The 12,843-nt window shown below is 43.4% G+C and overlaps 1 protein-coding gene across 1 annotated transcript in view; it reads left to right on the forward strand.

Moving 5' to 3' along the window:
• Positions 1-12,843, forward strand: part of OCA2 (OCA2 melanosomal transmembrane protein) — a 1,032,003-nt gene that overhangs the window by 103,902 nt on the left and 915,258 nt on the right. The window contains exons 2-3 of the mRNA XM_085622873.1: positions 9,400-9,529; positions 10,259-10,310. The gene's annotated coding sequence lies outside the window, so the exon portion shown is untranslated. The remainder of the gene's footprint in view (positions 1-9,399; positions 9,530-10,258; positions 10,311-12,843) is intronic.

Consider the following 12,843-nt stretch of genomic DNA (forward strand, 5'->3'; position numbering starts at 1 on the left):
AATGACTTTCTTTTTTCCAGCATGAAATATATATTTATTTATTTCTCATTGCTACAGACGCATTTACACCATGGGCAATTACATCAGTCCCACTACGTGGTATGCACCACATTTTGCCCGGTACAACATGGCGCCCACGATAAATGACCTTCACAACCCCGGCATGATACACATTCATTTACCTTCCATTGCCATAGACGTATCTACGTCACACAGCTCAACCATTGGCCAATCAAAAAAAAAATCTTTTTCAATTTTTTTCAAGACAGCGATTGGTTCGCTACCAATCACGTGTTAGGCTCACAACCTATCCTGGCCTGAATAAATAATAGCGTCACCGACCCACTATCCAGCTTCCGGGTTCGGCGACGCGGGCAGGTTTACTCACCTCCAGGGGATGTTTGCTAAGTAAGTACACCATGGGTGCCTCGATGTTCGGTTTGGAGGGTGGGTTTCTAATACCCTAGTCTCTTTTGGGGCGCTCTAGACACACCTAGTATTTTCGAACCTATTTTCGGATCACTGTCCACCATCGGGACACGTCTGAATTGCTCGCATGTGACCACTTCGACACGCACATTTACACAGGGTTATTTTGCGAAGAAATGCTAAGTCTAAATTCAGGCACACACTGAGTTAGAATCGTTCACTTCGATTCACTACCATTGATCATAGCCTCGTTATGAACCAATCGGGACTTGCACATCTCTGCCCCACCCCCGGTTAACTGCACCTGGTCAACCACATTACAGATCAGAGTACTATTGCACACGAGAGGTGTCACACGCTCAAATAATATGTTTTTGAGATACTTAAGATGGAGATCTCTCTCTTGTGACTTTGTGGATGTGATATCTGTCTATGCCTCTACCTTTCTCCATAACATCATTATACCATAGGGAACGAATGTGTTTCTCCCCCTGTTGACGCGCCATGCACCTGATGATGAGTTTTTTATAATATGAAATGGTGAGTCCATGCGTAACCATGACTTTTTGTCTATAATTGTAACAATGTTTGTGCTTCCAACCAGAACCTTGCTACACTGCTTGTTTTAACCGTTTTTTACCTTGCCCTACCTTGTCTTACGTCATGTATTTATTAATTGACTAGGAAACTGATAGGAATCCAGTACAATTTACAATCTGGAGTATATTAAATGGATCACTACTTTACTTAACTAGTGGTGATCGACTAACCTGTGTGATATAATGCCTTACAGTTGCCAAGGGTGGCTTTTTGGTTCATATTTCTCCCAATTTTTCTTTCCCTAGGTGACCCCCTTTTAAGCGAATACATAAGGTAGGGGCACCTATTAAGGGTTGACGAACATATTAGTTCTCACCCTTGTTTTTCTCACCACACTGTAGATAGTTTTTTTGAGCACACTTCACTTTAGTATTATAGGTCCTGACGAAGCGCCACGAGATCCTTCTGACTAACTGGGCGCGAAACATGTTGACCAGAAGAGTCGAGCGTAGCTAGCCACTCCTCCGTTGTGAGCATATATAGCTTTTACGCCACTCACCCCCTTTTTAATTAGGTGGTTGACTGAGCCAATAAACTTTTATTTCAGATTAACCAACCTCTTTTAAATCACTTACATCTACACTCCCGGGCCCTCACACGCATGCACCATACGGCAGGGAACAAAAGATCTCCGACAAAGAGCCCCTGTATGGGTGCCCGTCGGGTATTGCACCGCCGACCCGACGAGGAGCAGAACCCAGATGATGAAGCATGACACCTAGCTTGCTGGGTGTGTGAGGGTTTTAGTTCCACCCTTAAGGGATTCCCTTCCCTTGTGCACCTACATTCACTAGGTTAAAGTCTGGGTATGGAATACTTTATTCCCCTTTGACTTCTCATCCTGTAGGAACTACACATCTCTTGTTGATACAGGCTCATAGGAGAGCCTTAACAGCAGACTGCCACCATGATAGTGACTTCAGCATGTTCCTGCACGTTGTGGCATGCACAATGTCATGAATGTCACTCCATGCAGGAACGGGGTTTCAATTCCAGGGGGGCACAACATGTGTCCCCTCGCATGCTCTTGCAGGGCCAGAAGTGGCAGAGGTCCCTGTTACCGCCCCTTAGTTGCATCTCTGCCACCCTTTTCATGGCAGGCACAGCGCCATGAAGTGGGCAGTGGAAATGCAATTGCCACAGTTGCACCGCCAGCATATTCCTACACCCCTTTCTGCTGCACCACCGCAACGGGATCCCGGTGGAGGTCCTGTGGCAGTCCGACCGCCACACTCGAAATACGGCAGGTGGACCTGCAGTGGTGGCGGTGGTCGGAACAACACCCTACTCGGAATAAGGCCCTAAGTGTATACCGTGGTGGGAGGTCCGGGGGTAGAGTTTGGGCAAAGGCCAGATGTTACATTCAGTGCCCAGTGGTACGGGGTTGGGGAACTCGATGAAGAGGATGAGGAAATCAGCGCAGCACGACTCGGTGCAGGGCAAGGCCAGAGGCATTTGAAAAAGTTGGAGGAATTATAGAAGAGTATCCTTAGTTTCGGGTTCTGCCTCTGACAGTAAACAAAAGTTTCCAAGTCCATGCTTGACAGATTGACTTCTAGTGTGCAGCAACGTTTTACCTTTCAACAAAAGCTCAAATTAACCAGTTTGATGTTGCACATTTTGCATACTTGGTGCTTTGGCACTGCTGCTCCTGTGCGTTTTGTATGTGATTTACATATAAAGTGCATATTGGTATGTGTGGTGTTCTTGTGGAAAGTAAATTACACAATTCAGCCCCACATCATTAGGTGGGGGCAGTCACAGGTCAGGTCCTCTCACGGAAAGACCTTCTATTGAACTAGGGTCTCCTGGAGTTTGAAGGTTGTGGTCCTCTTGCACCCCACAGTGAAGCGGGGAGCTTTAGCATCCCCCGTGCCTGCCTGCTTAGTTAAATATTCATGACTAGAAAAACAATTTGCTTTTCGTCAAGAGATTAATTCAATTGAAGCAGCTTATGTTTTCTATTACCGGGCGACCCTCTCGTGACATCCACAGTCCAGCTCGGCACTCTAAGCACATACGGTACATTTGTTTCTACACGGTTTCCGGTTTTTAAAAGGACCTGCGAGTAAAGGTCATAACAGGAGCAAATGGGAATAGTTTGATGCTACTTTAAGAGCCTCCGTGACGTCATTGCAATTAATCGAACCGATACGACCAGCCATTTAAATTACTGCATTTAAGAGTAGACTGCTGCCTCTATCTGCGTATAAAGAGGTCAGGCGGACACACTGATTTACAGAAGCCATACAGTGACAGAGCAGCAAAGCACATCTTCATGTTAGCTGATGGAAACTTACTTTTGATATTTTCCTCAAATCTAAATAGGATAATGACGATAAGTCCGGACGGTGCTTCCAGAAGTAGCGCTAATGCTTGGAAATTATGCTGCAATTGTAGAGATGAACGCCACCAATTGCATCGTGTTTTTCAAAGTCCCACATGAGTCATGCATATTTAAGAGGGACCGGATGCTAAAAACGTATGATTAAGTTGCTTTTAGAGTTAGAGAAAATTGCAACCCACGGCAGATTGTTTCTCCTTCATAATATATTAAATCTTTTATACTTATAGTTTTAGAACATTAAATGTAGTTCGTTTCCTAGCCCTTGATGAGCAGGTCACATCCAGAGAACAAGCCTCGGACTACCGTTTGATCAAGCTTTATAGACCTTTGCATCTGGTGGACCATTTAACATGTCAGGATCCGGCCTGCCACTCGTACAATGAACCAAATCTTTATAACTAACTCTTCTCCCCCTCAACGCGTTTTCCTCTATTACCATATGACCATCAGACTTTTAGTCAGGTGTGAATTACCCTTTCTTCCACATCGTCACCTCACTACAGTTTTTATATTATCACTCATTCATGAACTCTGACCCCATGTGCGAACTCCTAGTGGAGTCTAATGCACTATAATGCTTTGTTTAAAATAGGGTTGAACTGCAATGCCCAGTGCCCACCTGTTAGACCGTTCAGCCTTACGTGAAGGTGGTCTTCCACCAAGGTTGTGCCTTTTCCTGCTCTTCTGGATTGTTTTTTGTTGGCCTTAGGACTGTACACTTTACTATTGCCAACAAGAGCTAAAGTGCTTGTGCTCACTCCCAAAAACATGGTAAAATTGCCTTACACCTAATCACATATTTAATTTCCTTATATGTCCCTAGTAAAGTAGTATACCAGATACCCAGAGCAGGTAAATTAAATGCTACTAATGAGCCTGCAATACATATTGTGCCACCCACTTAAATAGCTATTTAAAAACGACTCAGGGATGACACAGCAGCCTGTACCTAGTTTTAAACTGCGGATTCCACTTGCCAAAATAAACCCCTTGTCAGGCCTAAACCTTTCGTATTAATTCATATAAGCCACCCTTAAGGTAGGCCCTAAGCAGCCCATAGGGCAGGGAGCAGTGTATTTAAAAGGTGGGACATGTACTTTTAAGTTTTACATTTCCTTGTTCCTAATTTGAGAGTAGGTAGAAATGCCATGTTTGTTGTCTAAAGAATTGTAATTTAAAATCCTCTTTAATGGAAAAGTGGGATTTTAAGCCATGATTCTAAAAATGCCTCTTTTAGAATGTTGTACAAACTATACAGGGTTGGGCCCATTATCAATAAGGCTGGGCCACTCAAAACTCAAACAACAAAAATTGCCAGTACTGACACACATTCACAAATTCACTTCTATTATTGATCACACAACTGAATCGCTGCGATCACCATGTATGCAAATAATTTTGGAAAAACATGTTAGGATCAGTTTGACACAATTCAGAACAATTTCACATGTTTTTTCATGTACAGGACATGGTCAAAAACAATCATGAACGTGCATAGTCAATCCAATCCATGTAAAAAAAAGTCAGTAACTGGGCAGAACAATTCTTTGAGTGTCTTATTGTGATGTTTTGTACATAATTGTTCACGTATTTAGCTTACATGGATTGCATTGACTGTGCATGTTCATGATTGTTTTTGACTATGTTTGTGCTGTATGTGGAAAAACGTGAAATTGTTCGAAATGGGGTCAAAAGTACTCTAAAAAATGTTTTTCAAAATTATTCAAACAAATGGTGATTGCAGTGATTCCGTTGTGTGATCACGAATAGAACTGAGTTTGCGAATGTGCATCAGTACTGGCAATGTTGCTGTTTGACTTTTAGAATATTGGCATTTTCTTGTCCTAACCATTTCATTATCTGAAGCCTGTTTCCTATGTCACATGGTTAGGTGTAGTTGGCAGTTGGCCTTTGTGTATTCCTCCCAGACAGCCATACAATAGAGAACTGGGTGTTGGGAGGAGGGGCCATCCAAGCAGGATAGGCGTGAGGAGCTGTGCACCGACCCACTTGCACTTCAAAGACACTGCTTCAGCACATACATAAAAACTTCACACTAGCCTATTGTGCCCACACAAATCTCAGGACTAGGGCAGGTAAGCAGGAAATTCCACACACTTATTGGGGGATAGAGGGACTTCAGAAGTTTCTTCCACTTCAAAGCTAGTACTAGGTCTAAAATTAGGACCCTCCAACCCATTCTTCAGTTCATTTGGGCCTGCGGAAGAACTCTCAGAGGAGTGCCCTGCTGCCTGTCGCCTGCTAGGTACTTCAGATGACTGACCAAGAGGAGATCAGGACTACCGGCCTGGTGCCCTGCCCTGAGATGCATTGCCGGTCAGCCTGATTTCATGGTAGCTCCCACTACGTTCTTCTCTGCAGCAGCAAATACTGTTTAGCGGCCCGCAGAAGGATTGTTCAGCCTCATGGAGGCCTCTTCAGCTACAGCCTGAAGTTTCGTTCTGCTGGAGATTTATTTATTTATTTCTTTTCCATTTCAAATGATTTTATTAGGTATTTTCAATAGAAAATCACAAAAGAACGACATTTGACATACAGTGTACAGAAATATAAAATTGACGTGATACATCAGCTGGGAAGAAGCATTACCGCTTCAGCAGTATGAACAACAGGAAAAATTATCACAAGCAATATAAAAGAAGCGTGGAATACAAAGTATTAGCTGATACAAGATATTGTACACTAATGAATAATCTTCATATAATCTATGAAATAAGGAGGAGAGAGAAATAAGAGATGAGAGATAAAACGAAACTAATAACAACTAAGTAGAAGCATAGTAGAAGAAAACGCATCAGAGCAATAAAGAGGCCTAACCCTGCTTATGCTGGGTATTATGTCAAAGTACGTGTATTGGAGAGAAAGTCCTATGGAAACCGAATTTTCTGGGTTCAGTACGTCTGAGGGTCCAAATAGTATTTTACTTATCGTTAACTATTGTTTGTTGTTAAGAAGATATATGAAAGGGGAATATCTTATAGATATTATCTGTATAATGATCATGGTGGAGATTTTCAATTTCCACCCGAAAATACAAAATACGGAGTCCAAACATAGAAACCTTCACACAACTTCATCAAGCAGCTCCCAGATGACAACACCGCTTACTCAGTCACCATCAGCTGCCTTGCGCATCTGAACTTTACCTTTTCACATATTTTTCTTCAAAAAAAATGTCAATGTCAGAAGCTAAGCGGAGACCGGGCCAATCCAGTTTGTGTATCCAAAGTACTCTCCATCGTGGTTGGCTAGAAGTTATGACTTTGCCCCGAGCTCACATGACTAGATGTCCGCGGCTGGCGTTTTGAATTTTTAGGCACTATATTTCACTTTAAAAATGCATAACTCCAGTTCTATTGATTGGCGTAAAATAATTTATTACAATTTACTTTATTTTTCTGTATTATTGTGTGGGTTTTTCTTGTGTGCTGTTTTCACTTTATTACTGTTTAAGTGTTGCATAAATACTTTACACATTGCCTCTAAGTTAAGCCTGACTGCTCTTGTGCCAAGCACCAGAAGATTAAGCACAGGTTAATTTAGTGACCTTTTGTGGTTCACTCTGATGAGGAATGCTTGAGAAAGGTTTCACCCCCCTCAACCAATAATCCAATTTCTAACAGCACCTTGTGAGTTCAGGGCAGCTGGAGTAAGGGGACATGAACACATCGCAAGCAACACATATTCAAGTTCACACTTGTATGTACATCTGTAGGCTAAGCAAAGATGTCATTGTCGGACTCAGTTGCTCCTTGGCAAAGGTAGCTCTGTCGCAGACTGGGCATAGTCTACATTGTAATACTTTAATTGGGTACTGAAAAGAATGGGACCTTTCCTTTAGGATGAAATGTATAACACTCAGGCCTTCATTAAGAGCCATCCTCTTAATTGCAATCTGTGTGAAAAATGCTGTTACTGCACATTTTCCATTTAAGAGTATTGCAACAAATGGCGGTACATCACACCTGCCAATATTTATAAGGTAAAGATGCCCAGTATTTACCAGAACATGTGGATAAGAACCAAAGTCTGCATGTTATTTCTCCAAAACGCATAACTTGGTGGCATTTATCATACCTAATAAATTCTGGCTCAGCGGAGTTAGATTTTAGAAGGTACGATAAAGGTCACACATAATTACCGGGCTACTTTTAATGAAGGCCCTTGTGTTTTTTACCTTTCTGCACTTGTTTAAGCTACATTAAGCTGTGACTTTGGATTGTTCAATGGTGCAAGGAACAGAATGGAAAAGGCCAGGCCCACACAGATGGAGACAAGCATGACATGCTCTGATTTTGGAGAGGATTACCATCTTGTTTTTCCCCCAGAATGCTGTACAGGGGTGGACAGGCAATGGGCTGGTTGAGTGTCAGAGATGAAACGGTAATGTGGGATTACTAGTTCGGATAGGTGCTGCACCAATCACCGACACTCCACCTCCCTTTTTTTAACTCTGCACAAGCTTAAAGAGATTAGAAGCAGCTTGAAAAGTAAGGAGGATGGACCAGCACAACTTAAAACTGTCAGTAGCCTTGGGGGTGCACCCACTTCTGGCTTCTACTTGTGGACTCTTTGAACTCTTCATGACTGGTGGCTACAGCTCCCCGACTCCCTCTCAGGTCAAGTGGAAAATGGACTTTCTGAAGTGTCCTAAAGGTGTGGACATTTTTTTATAGGTCCTCCTGTAGTATCTAGTGGAGTAGGAACGGTGAAGTCTTGCTGCACAGAGAAATTCTGCATAAGGCTTAAGCCATTGGTTTCTGGCTATTACAGCCAATGGGTGTGGTGTCCTGTGGAGGACCTGTGGAAAGCTGCTCAAGAGTTGAGAAAAAATGGGCTCCACATGGTTGGGCAGGAGGGCAAGGCCACACCCTTAAAAAGAAGCTGCGGCTATTACAGAGGATTAATAGGTGGTGCCAGAGGTTGTGAGAGGCTCAAACAATCTTCAAATCAGTTTAGTGGGTCTTGAAATGTTTCATTTTTCTCTTTTGGTGTGCCAATCCTCTAGGCTCATAAAATTGCAAATGTGATCTTCAAATCCAAAGTTTGAGCCTTTTGAAGCAAGTTTTCAATGAAAATATCCCTCTCCTTAGTGAAAGGTGGAAATCACCATTGAAGCAAGTGTCTTCTTGCATCAGGGAAGGCCCAATGTCTCACTAGTATAGCACAATCAGTGGGATTCACCCTGAGGCAGCCGGATCAATGTCTGCCTGCTGTCCCACCCACATGGGGTGTGGGGAGACAGAGAGAATGAGAATGAATAGCAGGAATAGCTGGCATAAATGTCTGGCACCAGAAGTTACATGTCACAGGTCAAGAGCCCAGTAAGACTGCATGGCTCCATGTGCCGACTGTGCAGTCCCAGGTAGTGTATGCACCGATGCCTCTGGAAGGCAGGGGCACCTTTAATCAATTTAAAAGCCCGCAACCACACCCATAAAGCGCACACCACACTGCGGTGCTAGGTGTATTCAAAGAAAGAAATGCACCCCTTTGTAGTTATGGTATCCTTGTTGTTAGACAACCATGGATACACAAGTAGCAGGAGGCAGGGCTGGATCTCGTGAGCTCACGCCAATTTTGAGTCCAGCTAATGTATAAGAGGTCTCTCTAGAGAAGGAACTCAAGCTAGTACTGTACACACTTTAGGTCTGGTCAAACCAAACGTTGCTTGTAATGCTGATACTTTGTTTATGATAAACATTTTATGGGTGTCTGCCTAAGTCTTTGTTGGTCGCGGTATGGACCTTATGATTATTTCAGATAGGATTATGAGACTGTCAAATAAGATTATGATTATGTCAAATCTCGTATGCTTGCGTGTAGGAGGGATGGGCAGATATGTGGATGCGGAGGCTGGGTTGTTTTTACTAATTGGGAGACTTTATTTAGTTTTTCAGTGAGAAACGTTCATGAATGACTACTGTCACATGTTGTTCTTCCTGGGTGGTCAATGGATATCGTCCGTTCTGACGTCTTTTGACTTTTTCCTCTTGTTGTAGGTCCTTACAGGAGGTTATCGCTGCCAGTATCCTTGGCGAAAGAAAGAGTATCCACTCAGCAATACTAAGTTTGTTCACCCTTCACCAACACCCATGTGAAGAACTTTATGAGGTTCTTATAACAAGAAAGGTAAGAAGAAGGTAAACGTGTGATCTCCCCCACTGTAGCCTAAGGGATCCCCATGTGGGTTATGGTCCCTAAGGGAGATCTTCCCTTTTGGTAGAGGTTGGGTTCTCTTTATGGCTTTGCTTTTGAAGATAGGAAATTCACCACAAGTAAATCCAGAGAAAGGTGACGCTGGCACTGCCCACCTCATTTGATTAAAAGAGAAACAAAGAAGGCTGCACCCATACAGGGTCCCTAGGTGCAAACACTATGACACGGAGCGAAAATAAAGTGATTTCAGGCGCAAACACCTCTACTCCAGCTGCCTGTCAGAAAGTGCGAACAACCAAAAAACAGTGTGGCAAACTTAAAGAACCCCTTCTTCAAATGCCCGTGTTTTCGACCTCCCCTCGTTACCCCACTCTCAGGGGCGTACACTACTCCTCAGACCAGGTCTCTGGAGTCTCCTAAGGGCTGTCGGTGAAGCTCGTCTGTGCTCCTGATTCACCATCTCCTCCGCTCTCTGTGTTTCCTGGCAGCTTCACTCTACTTTAGTACTTTTGGCTCTCCTCTCCTAGCGCTGTCCTCTCCTCAGCGCTCTCCTGTTAAGCACTGGTTTAGTCCTTTCCTCTGTGTTTTACTGTGGTTACCCCACCCTCCTGAGAAGAGGCATAGAAGTCCTTGTTCAATTTCTGTGCTTTGTGGTGCCTCCTCCACCCTTCTTGATGCTCTGTTTTATGTGTTTACGTCCAGGTCTGTCGGCGACACTGGAGACGGGAGGATCGGCCTCCGGGGCGCTCTAAAGGTAGGTCGAGGAGGCACAGGGGGGTGATTCTCCATATTGTGTTGATAATTATGAAATGTTATTGTTCAAGGTAGTAGGCCTTTATTATTATTTATTGTGAACATCGTGACCAAACCTGTAGGTGTAACTTTTTGACTGTGAAAAGCCAAATCTAAATGTGCATGGCCCATATGAGAGTACTACTGATTGCCAATCAGGCAGCTCGTAGGCATGTAAATTGTCACATAAAAACTTTGACAATAGGAACAGACAGGGTATTTGGGGTTAGTTATTTCCCTGTAATAAGGTAGGTGATTTTCACCGTGATTATTCTGTGAGGACCCATTACAAGGGTTTATAATCTGTTATGCCCAATGAAATGCTGTGTGTGTGTGTATATATATATATATATATATATATATATATATATACACACACATATATATACATAATTCAGTGTGTAGTATTTATTAGTGCATTAAGGTTCTTTTCAAGTAAAAGCACCAGCTGGACAGTGAACTTTTGGGTGTTATTGCTGATCTGCTGTCAAGTTCTAAGTTTCTAGCTCAAAGCATCTCCCTCAGTCAGACTTGGACTGCTCTGCCTCATTACTCTAAAAGTCAAATGCTAAAAGGGGTACTTGGTCTCTAGTTTGATGGTCCGGGGTATGAAGGACCGGGCCAACAGCAGTAAAATGCCACATTGATACAGTTGGGGACCAGTAGCTTATGATTGTCCACCACTTCCCCCAAAAGAGCACAGTTGACATTCACATACTAGAAGTTAAATGGAAGCTTACCGACAGTTTTCACAGTGCAACTGTATGCCATCCCCTTTCGGTGTTGGTATCCTATCAATTGTTTGCGACTGCAGCAACAGTTACGAAGCATTATTACGTATCCTATCGATTCACAAAGAAGGGAGTGACTTCCCTTTATCGCTCTCTTTTATTTAGAAACCACAAGGAGTGGCTATGTGCACATTGAGGGTCATAAATCTGTTTGCAACTTTGAATCCCCCGAGAGTACACTGTAGCTGTGAGCTACGCACACACAAAAAATTGCAATTTTGATCACTGCAGGCAATGCATGTGCAAAACCCTTTTTTATATCAAACTCTAATTCCTTCCAGTGTCTGTCATCTGAACTGACTGTTACTGGATTGCCCACTCTTACTGACATGTAATTGTTTTCTATTTACTCCACTACAAATAAAAAAATTATAAAAACTGTTTAAAAAAATTCTTCCAATATCAGAGCAGAGGAAAGTCATTTTAACCACCTAGAGAAAAAGTATCCTATCCTCCAGAGACACAATTCTTGATTTTATTCAAAGGTGTTCTAAGCGTGGGAGACTTCAATGCGGTTCTAGATTCTACAAGGACAGCATTTTATTACTGTCCTAACCAGACTGTTGTATGTAGTCCTTAGGCTCAGACTCGATAAATATTTCACAGATGTTTTGAGACTTGGAAGCCTTCGGGCCGAGTCACAAACTTGTTATGTACCTAATTTCAGCTTAGGTGCACAGAAAGTGCCATCTGACGACTGTGACTGTAGTATCAGGGTTTACGCTCACTACTGCAACCACAGAAAATCCACATGTTTGGCACATCTGTCTGAGCTGTAGGTTTAATGGTTCGATGGTGTAATTCATGGGGAGGGGAAGGCCAAGGTCAGTGAGTGTCCATTGACAGCGTGGGCAAATAACACTAAGGTATCCTCATTATGACTGCCCCATTGTTTGGTGTTAATTTGTCACTGGGCATTAACTAGGCCTGGGCAAAAATTTCGTTCCGTTCGCGGAAATTGCGATAATTTGACATTTTTGCGTTCCGCGGAGAGCGCGAAAATGTCAAAAATTCCGGTTTCCGCAGCTTGGCGATAATTTGTTTCTTGCTCGCGCTGTAAAATGATACATTCTCGCGCGCGCGCGATCGCCTTACCTGAATCCCTGCGTTCGCCGACAAGTTTTCTTGATCCGGTCGCGTTCTCCATGAGATGTTGTATTGTTTTTAGCCATTTGCGCTGTCTCGCGACAGTTCGCGCCCGCAGTGACGTCATGCGTCGCGCGATCACGTCTTTCTTCTCGCGATCATGCACCGCGAGAACAACTCAAAACAAGATGGCCGCGCCCGCAAGCAACCACATGGGTAAGTTGGCGACCCGCAACCATGCAGAAAATCTCGCGAACATGCCGGAAAAAAACTTCCGCATCTTCGCGATATTTCTGCTTGTTTGCGATAATTTTAAACATTCTCGCGATAATTTGCGAAGGTTAATTCCGCAAATTCCGCCCACCCCTAGCATTAACTCGAGCAGTGTGGAATTAACAGGGCTGAAGGCTTGAACACTCAACACACGAATCTTTTGAGTAATGAGGAGTTACTGGCATAATCAGTAATTCTAGGTCCGATTCCCCTGGTATTTCCAGAATCACGTCCGCACTTTCCCCCATTGATTTTGGCTGCTTTCAACCTAAGTCTCTGGGGGACACATGTCAGGTCTGTGGTGTTTCCATGGACTTTGTCATTCATGATTTGGCCAGTAACTCC

This window comes from Triturus cristatus, chromosome 8 (assembly GCF_964204655.1).
Source record: "Triturus cristatus chromosome 8, aTriCri1.1, whole genome shotgun sequence".
NCBI classification, from domain to species: domain Eukaryota; kingdom Metazoa; phylum Chordata; class Amphibia; order Caudata; family Salamandridae; genus Triturus; species Triturus cristatus.